Genomic DNA, 11,971 nt, shown 5'->3' with positions numbered 1-11,971 from the left:
TTATTTTTTTTTGGGTAGGATGATAAGACTTTTAACTAAGTTACACATCCCGATTAAAAATTCTTATTTTTCTAGTGGCCTTATTTGTTTGATGGAAATACAAATGGGGTGAGAACAAAGGAACAAGATATTTTGCACGTTTTCCATAAATTCCAACAAACCGAACATGTTTGATTGAAATATTGAGTGGTAAAGTAATAGACAACATGCATTCATGCCCTACGTCATCATCCTTCATGTAAGATGCCTATAGAAATTTTATGTACCACCTTGTTATCTTACGCCTGAGAACATTCTATAGAAATTTCATATAAAATAATGATATGCTTAAGGAAGCCCATGCATCTTTCCTAATAGGTCTTGCCATTGAAAATTTCATGTCAAGAAAGACCTGCCCCAGGAAACATCCTCTTTGCATAATCAAATCATGTCTAGGAGCTTTCATGTGAAGAAGAACATACCCTAAGGAACTTTATTCATCACTTCTCGTCAAATCATGTCTAGGAGCTTTCATGTGAAGAATAACATACCCTCGAATAGAGAACACATTTGCCTAGGGAATTTTGTGATTCTCCTCGTTGATCTGCATAGGGTTGAAAGACTCCCTTCACATAGACACCCATGTATTGTTAAGTAGTAAATAGTGAAGTGTTATGCTGCTTCACTACTAAGGACCCTTTAAAAAAACAGTGACACAATTTTGTTGAACAGGTTGACTGTGGTGAAAATGATTCAACTACTACTTACCTACGTTGAGATGATGCTGGACGAAGTTAAATCCTTCTCTAGAGGATCATGATGGTTTTTATCGACGGATTGATGGTGATCATCAAGACATACCTACTGACAAACAACATATCATCATACAATATTAATGGGAATGTGATGATTTTTATATCGTTTTTTTTTTTTTTTTTGGGAAAATTACATGATTACCCAGTTTTGGGTTTTCTTTTACAAAATTACCCACAAAAAGTTATGATTAACAAAAACTACTCAAAATTAGGTTTGAGTTTACAAAACTACCCACCCAAAGTTTCAGTTAACAAAAATACCCAAAATCAGGTTTGATTTTACAAAACTACCCAAAATAGTGATTGTTCATCTTCCACATATAATCATGTATTTTTTTATTATTAAAACTTTGAGTGGGTAGTTTTATAAGCCCAAACTCAATTTTGGGTATTTTTATTAACTGAAACTTTTAATGAATAATTTTGTAAAGAGAAACCCAGAAATGGATAATCATATAATTTTCCCTTTTTTGTTGCTTCCAGCGTGGGTTTTATGCGCAACACAGTTGAGAGGAGTGGAAAAACCACTTTCAGAGGTAATCGATGTGGAAATACAAATGTGAAGAACCTTGGTGTTTTCAGTACATTTATATGAGCATGAGTATGAGTCGATAGAGCGGGGTGGATTAATCGGAATGAAGATGGACTAACCATGCATGGGTGAGAGTTGGTTTTGGATGGTGAATTTGGCGCTAGTAACGGCTGGTTCCGCGTTGTTCTGTTTAGAGGAATGAGTCTTCATTGGCTGTAGCTTCCTTTCAACAATCCTTCATCTTCCTTCAATTTTGTTCACAGTCGTGATTGTGAATGATGATGGCTTCTTCGCAATGGGATATCCCTCATTCGCATGGCTTTTCGGTGTTTTCTCACAGCGTTCAACTCTATCAGTAGCCAATTTGGTCCATTTCAACGTTCATCTCGGTTCTACATCTTCATTCTCCATTCCGGCCGGCGACAGTTTGAGCACTACTCTCTCTCTCTTTCTCTTGGTATTATCGATCCAATTTCTGTTTGGGCAGTTTCTTCATCATTTTTCTTCCTGATTAGCCAATGCATGCGATTGCTTTACTGTGGAAAAAGTTATGATAGAATATTTTATTGATGGAGTTCTCTATTATTAGCTAATGCATGAGCAATAAAATTCAGATTGGGCTGCCTCAGTGAGCCACTTGGCATCTTAACGAAAGGTTAATCTAGTAGTATTTGCCTTTTTTAGGCTATTCTATAGAGAATGGTGATCATTCTCGAGGATACCAGCCCATGTTTGCCTTTGCAGATATGTTGCACAAAATTCGTCCTGCTAAGAGGTCTAACCTATCCGATTCTGAGGCGTGGGTGGCTGGCTGTCCGGAAACAGTCACCTGGGCAGCCATGATCATCTCGTGGAATTGTCGAGGGCTTGGTCGCCTCTCGACTAAGCGGGAGCTCCGCTTACAGGTAAAAAAGTTTAGACCATTGCTGCTTTTTCTTTCAAAGACGTAAGTCCTCCATCCAGCATCCTATTGCTCTCTCTAGATCTCACTCAAATTTCAGAATTTTGTCTGTATCCCAGCCTGCCATAGAGCTGGTGGTCTTATGTTATTCTGGAGTGAATCGGTTCGTGTTAATGTCCTGTGGCAGTCCTCATGGTGTATCCACTCTGAAATATTTATTCCAAATCTTAATGTCAAATGGACTGTCACTTTTGCTTACCTCAGTTGCCTTGAAACTGTGAGGGAAACACAATGGTCCTCCTTACTTCATCTTTCTTCTTTTATCGATCAACCTTGGCTCCTAACGGGTGATAGGAATGCATATCTATTTCCAGAGGATAAATTGGGAGGTAGGACTGTTTTTCCTCGTCAACTCAAACGTACCTTTCAATGAATTCATTAACAGGGCTTGCATCTCAGAAGTCCAAGCTGCAAATTGGGGGACATCGAATATAGCCTAAGCTTGATTGGTTTCTAGCCAATTCCCAATCGTTTCAATTATATCCTTCTGCGGTTGTGACGTCTGAAGTTATGGCTACTTCTGATCATCGAGCAATTATCCTCAATATTGAATCCCATGCCAGCAACACCGATGACGAAGACCGTTCAAGTTTGAAGCTTTGTGGGATCTAGTTGGCTCGTCTTGGGGCTCCAGTGAGACATTAGGCTCTCCATCATACAGGTTATGTCACAACCTTGGAGTGCTTTCTGCCTTGCTAGCTCCACACATGGAACAGAACAGTTGTTGGAAATGTTTCAAAAAAATTGGAAATCATCAGGTCAAATCTAACCCAGCATTATTTGGTAGCACCTAATTTCAGGGATACTCAATGGTCTACACAGGAAAAATCGCTCAATGCATCCCTTACAAAGCTGCTCCATCAAGAAGAAATCCTATGGCTACAAAAATCAACAACTGATTGGTTATCTCAAGGAGACAAGAATACACGTTATTTCTACCTTGCAACTATGAAGCGTCATGCGAGGAACGAAATCAAATCCATCACCATACAGGGCATGACCTTCACTTCTGATGCTACAATTGGGCAAGCTTTTTGGGACTATTTCAGGACTATTTTTTCATCTACGCAACCATTTTTGGAAATGCATATTTTGCCCCAATTTTTGGAAGGGTCTCTGCTGCTGATAATGAAATGTTAAACAGACTGGTTACCCCACAAGAAATCAAAGCAACGGTGTTTGCAATGCCTACCCTCAAATCACCAGGACCGGATGGCTTTTCAAGACTAATTTATTAGAAAACATGGTCTATTCTGGGGAAAGAGGTGATTGATTGTGTTCAAAATTTCTTTCGCAATGGTACTTTTGCCCTTAATATGAATCGCACTTTTATTTCTCTCATTGCCAAGGTGGATCAACCTTCCTCTTTGATTGATTATCGACCTATCAGCTTATGCAATTTTATTTATCAAGTGATCAGTCGGATTATGGTGAGCAGGCTGCGGGGCATATTGGATAAGATTGTTTCCTTCACACAGAACGGGTTTGTTAAAGGGAGAAGTATTCAGGACAATATTCTTATCACAAATGAAATATTACATTGATTGAAATCTATTCGTAGGGGACGTATGGGATATTTCTCCCTTAAGGTAGACATGAGCAAAGCCTATGCTATGGTGGAATGGAGCTTTCTGCGAAAAACGCTTATTAGCTTTGTGTTTGAAGAAACTTGGGTAAGGAAAGTCATGTTTTGTGTGGAAACGCCTCAGCTCAGTATTATTCTTAATGGGGAGCCTCTTCCTTTTTTCAAACCGTCTAGGGGGCTGCAACAGGGTGATCCTCTATCACCATACCTTTTTGTCCTTTGTGCGGAACTCCTATTTTCCCACCTTTCCCAGGCTATGGCAGCAAAAGAGATCAATGGCATACAGCTTTGTCGAGGGGGTGAACAAGTCTTGCATATGGTGTTTGCCGATGACCTTATTTTTTTCTGGAAAGCGTGTATGGGAGAAGCTAGGAATTTAAGTGCTATTCTTGGTACCTATTGTAGATATTCGGGACAAAAAATTAACATAAAACAAAACAAGGGCACAATTCAGCAGTAATGTCCCGGCTGAAAGTAAACGAAGGCTACGCGAGTATTTTCATATCTCTCCCACCAACTCCCTGGATAAGTACCTTGGAATCCCTCTCTTCAACCCAGTAGTGGTTTCAATGCACTTTGTTTCGTCTCAATCAGAAATCATTTGAAAAAGTTACACACGTTTCTTTGAAATCGGTTTGAAATTCAAAACCGAAAAATGCCAGTTTGCTCTCGGTGTAGGGAGTATTTTCCATAATTTATTTCTGAAAATTTAAGGGCTTTTGTGCAATTTCAATATCTTGAAGGTCTGAACTGTTAAGAGGTTTGTAGGAGGCTTAGATACAATTAAGAAGAATCAATTAATCCTTGATCGATGGCTCACATTGCGCCATGTAGGTGAGGTTCTAATCCAAGGGAGCGCTTGGATTTTTGCTGATAAGGGCGTGAAATATTCCATTGCGAGCCCTTCTATTGGATTGGTGCATTGAAGATGATACTCTGATGTTGCATTTGATCAATGTATGTTGTGGTATTTCGCGCGTGCGTAGAAGATATTATGAAGATTCTGATCAAAGCCAATCTTGACGGATTCGGATTCAATGGTTGATAAGCGTTTCACTTTTTGTGAGTGGGAGACAAGCTCCCTTAAAATCCAGAAAAAATGAACCAATAAAAAATTGACAACAAAAGGAACTGATCGCTTACGTCAGCATGATGTCATCAATTGACCTCTTTATTCTCATCTTATGGCTGAGATTTATTAGCCGTTTAATCATCCGATAGCTCATATTTTTATGAGATCTACGGTCAGATTTGCGCCTTTGTTGCTTGAACCGCCGGTGTAGCCTACGCCAACGTCAGAAGATTCCATTTCTGGCTTTCTAGTTAGCCCAATTTAAAAGGGTCATATCTCCCTCATCCTAACTCCGATTTGGGTGAACCAAATTACAGATTTTTCAGCACTCTGAGCTCTACACATTGAAAGAGAAAAATCATGATTTTAGAGAGTGTAAAGCTACAAATTTTGTGTGTGAATCTCGTCCCTCCATTGTTGACCATTGAAAAGCTTGAAGGCTTCATATGAGTTGTTTTGCACTCCATTAATGGTAGTTTAGAAGGGTAGTTGGGTGGTATTAATGATACCTTATTTTCAAGCCAAGTGAATAAGAAGAATGAAGAGATGAGTTTTTCCCTTTGTTGGTAGAACCATGAATGAGTTTTGTTGTTCAATGGAAATTTTGTTTACTCCATTAATGAAGGTTTGAGGAGGTGGTTGAGGTGTGTTGATGATGCATTGACTCAAAGCCAAAGAGGAAGAGAATAAAGCAAATGAGGTTTTATTTATGGTTGCTTTGAAGAGCAAGAAGCCAAAGGGGAGAAAATGTGTGAACACCAAACTTGTCAGTGCAAGTTCCCAGTCATCCCAGGCAACCAATTGTGAGATTCCTGGGACCCTTGATTTACAGTATATGCATGTATAATGATATGTATATATGCTAGGGTTAGTTATTGATGAATTGTATATATGCTAGGTTAGTTGTGGATGAACTGTAAGCATACTAGCTAGTTGTGGATGTATATGCTAGGCAGGGCTTGACTGTAGGGCATTGATATAAGCTCAAATTTACTGTATTCTTTATTGAGTGCTTAGTGGGTGCTAAGCATTGGGAGTGGTGCTCCTATGTAGTGAGTGTTACACATTATACCAGTACTATGAGTGCCATATCAACTTCGACTTGAGAAAATTGGGTGTGGATACTCCCGACTGTGGGTGCAGTCAAAAGTAGTGTATTGAGTAGGTACGAAGCCTTTACGGGTACTACTCTGGAGATATAGGCAAATTATTAAACCTCGTAAAAGTCTTGTGTTGTGAGTGTGCTTTTTGTCTGCATTATATATATATTGAAGTGTGCGGAATGCCAAATGGGTGTGCACACTTGGAAGTGCCTATAAGAGGCTGAGTGTGCATACGACTGTGTGCAAACAGGGACAGGTGTATCAAGGTTTGCCTTGTTAGATGTTGAATAGGTTTTGGGAATCGAAATTAGACTCACTGATTCACCCCCCTCTCAATGACTGTCGGGTTACAACATATGCACCCCAAAAAGATTTGGAGGATTGAATGTTAAGTCTTCAGCGAATATGAACAAAGGCCTTCCTGAGAAAAAAGGTTGGGAACTCTTGACTAACCAGTCTTCTCTTTGGTGTTGATCAATGAAGAAGAAGTATTTCCCGTACTCCAATTTTTTGGACACTGTTTGCCCTTCGACAACCTCTTGGTGATCTTCTTCGAAAAGGAATTTTTAAACAACTTGGAAATGGTGAGTCTATCAATCCTTGGGTGGATTTCTGGATCCCTAACTGTTATCCCTCTGTAGCCCCTGACCCTCTCCCACAGGAAGCTCCATTTACTGTGTCTCAAGTCAACTAATAAATCACACCAACCGAAGTTGGTGAACAGACATCCTATGCTACTGGTAGCCTTCGAAGGTGGTAAATTTGATCCTCTCTATTCCCATTCCTACTTTTTCCATACAGGACAGGATTGTTTGGGCTGCAACATCAGGCAACAACTTCACTGTAGCATCAGCGTATAGTATTGCCACTTATGGATTCATTATGTCCTAACCAGTGTCGACTACTACTTGGTTGAAGATCTAGCATCTGCAAACACCCCCTAAAGTTCAACACCTAATATGGAAGCTTGTGCACAATCGCCTTCCATTGCCGAACCCACTTAACAGTCGCAGGCTTTCTATAAACCCTCTCTGCCCCTTCTGTAAGAACCATTCTCAAGTAGCTGATCACCTATTCAGCACTTGTCCCTCGACTCAACAAATTTGGACCACTGCTGGATTTGGCCAAACTGTCGCATCAGAAACTATTACTTCAACGATCTGCAACACTCTAGCCAACTTTCAACCTACCAGCAAAGACCTCATTCTCAAAATTGCTCTTCTATATTCTATTTTTTGGAATATTTGGACCAGCTACTGGGATTATTTTTTCGGCAAGCAAGACTTCAATCCCAATAGTGTCGTTCTCAAGGCCATAAGAGACGCTACTGATTTTAGCTCCACCATTAAAGCAAAAAACATAAAGCCTCTGAAGCATGTTTGCTGGGCCCCTCCAAGACAAGGATATTGGAAATTTAATATAGATGGTGCGAGCAAAGGCAACCCGGGACCGACGGGTATTGGTGGTATATGTCTCGATCACAATAGCCGTTTCATTTGTTGCTTTGTGGCCGGGATAGGATGTAACTACGCCCTCACACCCGAGGTCCTTGCAATCAAGCAGGCACTCTTCATTGGCCTGTCAATGAATTAACACTCCCTTATTATTGAAAGCGACAATCTCACGACCATTAACCTTCTGAGAGGAACAATCAAAGCAATCCCGTGGCGTGTCTCTGGTCTTATTGCTAACTGCCTTCACCTTGCCACTTACTTCATCAACATTTCCTTCCAGCACAATTATCGTGGGGCTAATGTTGTAGCAGATCTTCTAGCCTCTGATGCTGCTATTAAGCAATCCACTCTTATTTTGCAACACTCCCCTTCCCCTTCTACTAGCTGTCTTCTGTTTGACAATTGTACTGGTACTATGTTTTTGAGGTAATGAAGTTATTTTCATAAAAAAAAAAAAAAAAAAAAAAAAGGAAAAGTTGTTTGTAACACCAGAGCGGTTGTAGTTGTAACCTCTCTTTTATACCCTCCTTTAGACTGCTATTACTTTTTGCTTTGCTGAACTAAAATGTCATTTCACTTGAAACATACAATTATTGCAAAAGTGAAAAAATGCAGTCTCAATGGTTCTTGGAGGATAATAAATCATTTGAAGGAGGGTGTTTGGAAGATGATATGACAGAATTTTCGGTGGCCTTCTTGAGTGGACATCGACGTCGTGAGGAAGATGATCTAGTAGAGTTTCTAGTGGCCATTTCTGATGATAACCCAACCGGAGCAAATATCTATGTAGAGGCATTCCTTTGAGTCCTCTGTTAGAGACATCGCAAGTGGCTCTGCAAAAGTCTTAAGACAATGGAATTAAATTACAAAAAGACCTGATTTATACTTCATTTGGTCATTCACTAATTGCAACCCCCAGATAAGGGTAGCAGTAGGTATTGCAGGGGAGAACGGAGGGAGGGATAGAGGGGGCTGCACAAGCAAAATGGAGGGACAATGGTAGGGGACATCATTAACTTCCCCTTATTTGACAGATCATTTGCCATTCTCTACCATAGATGCTCTACAACTTTGCTTCTATTGTCGTCATCTTTTAAGGATCCATCCTATGAACTGGTGCGGCAGTACCACTGCTGTAATGATTCTTGTTGCTACAATGAAGAACTTCGTTGTCCCACAATATATACTTGCCTACTTCAATTTTCGAATGGTGCTACGATGTAAAACACCTTTTTTGTTTCTTGACATGTTTGGTTCTACATCCTTGTGGGTTACAGTTACCTTAATTTTTCGGTTACTAGCGGATCATGTTTTAAAATGTTGGCTTGATGTGGAAAATGTTGGATTCTTGTTCTTCAATTAGGTGTTTGGTGAAAATAAAAGGGAGACATTTATAATGTTGGAGGGAAGAATTAATCCGCAAATGGAAGAACCTTTATGGGTTCTCTTCATGATAAGAATATGAGTTATTGCACTTCAATGATGCCTTAAATCAACGCATCATACCTCAAACATCATATTATGAAACATAAAGTATTACAAAATGCGATCTTTTTTTTTCCTCCTCTGTGAGTGTCGCCACTCCTCCCCTATGAGTGTTGTTACCGTGTCTGTGTCTACTCCGGTGAGCCTTTTTCTCCCCATTTCCTTCACCCTTCCTTTCTTGGTTCCCGTTGAATTATGGTTCTTGGCCATAGCAGAGGTAGAGGTCGAGGATCAGAAAATGTCTCATGAGATCCTTTCCCACAGGATGATGAAGAGGATGAAGTGATTCAAGTTGCTGATACAATAGAGGATGTTGCAGTAGTTTCATGGTCTAATAAGCTGGTTGGGTACATTCTCCCCAGTAAACCATTCAGGAAGCAGGTTGTGATAGAAGCTTTGCTGACGGCATGGAATACCTTTGCAGTAGTGGAAATCTCTCCTATGGCAGATAATCAGTTTTTATTTCGTTTCCACCATCCGACGGATTTGCTTAACGTTCTTGAAGAAGGTCCTTTGTCGGTCTCTAGTAACCTCCTGCTGCTGGAAAGATGGAGGGACGAAGGATCCTGGAAGTTCTCCCTAACTGAAATTTGGACACAATTTCATGATGTCCCGCTAGATCTCCTCTTTCTGGATTCTGCTTTCCAACTTGCTACAAGGATTGGCATCCCTCAGAGGGCTATGATTATCCGAGGGACTCAATTTGGGGTTCCTGTTCAGTACCTAAGGTGTCAAGTCCATCTCAATATCCAGACGCCACTATGATCTACACTCTCGGCTTGACAAAGATCTGGAACTCGGGTTGAGATCATTGTCAAATATGAACGATTTCCCCTTGTTTGCTATATCTGTGGACTTATTGGTCACGAAGAGTGTGATACCCTACTTTTAAAACCTAGTTTACTTACACGGTTGACCCAGTTTAACCATGCAGGACCCGAACCAGAGAGGGTTAAGGCGGGTTCCCTATGGACCATGATGGCAAGGGTGACGTTGAACACAGGTTGGCCAGACAAGTTCGAGTCAATGCCAAAGGAGACGGGTGTACCCAAGCCATGTATATGCACGTATCATAAGGCCATGTATGGGTAATACTGGTATATAGCCGTATCCTAAAGTGTATACGTATTATATATCTTGTACCGAGAGTGAGATACATGCCGAGAGTCGAATTCCATCGAAATCTTAATTGTTTGGCTAAGTTTTGACCAATAGGTGGGCAGTCACAGGCAGGCGAACCCGCCCACCAGTGTGACCCACCCATGTGGTTACTAAATATTCTCTAGTATAAATAGTACTTAGTATGTTTTTCCTTTTTCTCATTTAATGCATTAAAGAGTGGGTGAGAAAAGTAAAGAAGAGAGAGAAAAGAAAGGAAGAAAAAGAGAACGAAGAAGAAGAAAGGAAAAGAAAATGAGGAAGAAATTATTTTAAGCGACGCCGAGGTTTGGCCTTCTCATTTTGGCACCGAAAAAGTGATCCCCAACACGAGACCTACGATTTGAGGTGAGCGAAGGCTATACTTCTTAAACTTTAACAAAACCCCAAGTGAAACCCTTGATTTGGATAGAGTTCCTTGAGATCTTGTTAATCCCACATGAGATGATGAATCTAAGGTTTAATAGATGATCTATGTGTTGATTTTGAAGGTTTAAAGAAGTGTTTACAAGATTTGAAAAGCATTGGTGATTTCTTGAGTTAAGAGGTGATTTTGGGGTTTTAGAAGAGTTCTTGAGCAAAGAAGGTAAGATTGCTTTTCAATCCGTAAATCTGACTTAGATTTAGGTTAGAATCATCTTATAAGACCTTAGATGTGTGAAAAATGTGATTGGAACAACCTCATTTGGTTTTTCCAAGGTTGAGGAACGTTTCCAAGGAGAAAATCGATTTTCGCCCCTACAGGTGGGTGAAGACCGACTGGCAAAGCCGCCCGCCTGTTGGGGTAGAACCTAATTTCTAACAGGCGGGCAAAAATCGGCAGGCAAACTCGCTCGCCTGAGGGGCCCACCGGTTGAACCGGTGGGCTATCTGGCCTACCTGTTGGACCGACAGGCGACGCCAGGTGGGCTGTTTGGCCCACCTGTTGGCCCACTAGTCAGATTTTTGAGCCCGAATGGGCCCAAAACGGGTGGGTAACCTTCTTTTATGATTTTAAACATGATTTAAGCATCAAACCTCATTAGTTTTGACCCCAACGTGGTGAAATGCTAACCTCATTTGCTTATGATAGGTTCCACTAGAATTTATATTTCTCACGCCGAATCTCACCTGTACCGAATGTGAGCTTTTGTACCCAACAAGTAAGTGGGGAGAGGACATTTGACTTTATTTTAAGCATATTTTTACATCATTAAATTGTATCTAGACTAGCCATGTCATCATGTAAATTATGTGTTGATTAGTCATCCTCGTATGTCATTCGCACGCATTGCTTGTGCATTCTAAACAAATGATTTATGATATGTGTATTGTGTTTTACATTCTCAATGCTAAATGATTGATGTGCTTATGTGATGAATGGTTGGATTACTGTGCATGATGCATTATTAGACTAGATGCCATAGTCGGTTTGAAAACGAGTGCATTGGTGGCCCGTGGTATGGGACGCAGTGGTACTATACAATCATACTTTGTCATATAGGAGCATACGGTTTTGGATTATCATTCCCTGTGCTACGACCCTTCCCAACAGGGGTTGAGGTGTTGGGTTATCACTTGGGGGGAAGCAGTGATCGCGGTTGTCCGGTCACTGTGGCAGTTAGACATATGCCCGGTGGGTCATTAGGACAGTCGGCAACCATAGTGGTATATTCAAGAGGGCCAATCGTACTACTTTTAAATTATCGGGGTTGGTACCTTTACATTTATGTCATTTACTTTTATGTTGAGAGCTGGTAGTCGGCATGCTTTACTTTTCTGAGTACTCACGGTGGGCCTTCTCTGACAACCCTATAGGCGTATCGCGGGATGGAGTTCGTGACTCGT

General features: G+C 40.7%; 1 long non-coding RNA gene across 1 annotated transcript; it reads right to left on the bottom strand.

Annotated features, from left to right (window-relative positions):
* Positions 1 to 216: 216 nt before the first annotated feature.
* On the bottom strand, positions 217 to 1,673 carry LOC122060059. The gene is made up of 3 exons (XR_006134207.1): positions 1,446 to 1,673; positions 748 to 840; positions 217 to 605 (listed from the first exon to the last, which is right to left on the bottom strand). It is a non-coding gene; the product is annotated as an uncharacterized LOC122060059 (long non-coding RNA).
* Between the last annotated feature and the right edge of the window lie 10,298 nt (positions 1,674 to 11,971).

This window comes from Macadamia integrifolia, chromosome 13 (assembly GCF_013358625.1).
Source record: "Macadamia integrifolia cultivar HAES 741 chromosome 13, SCU_Mint_v3, whole genome shotgun sequence".
NCBI lineage: Eukaryota > Viridiplantae > Streptophyta > Magnoliopsida > Proteales > Proteaceae > Macadamia > Macadamia integrifolia.
This window is presented reverse-complemented; position numbering and strand designations above follow the sequence as displayed.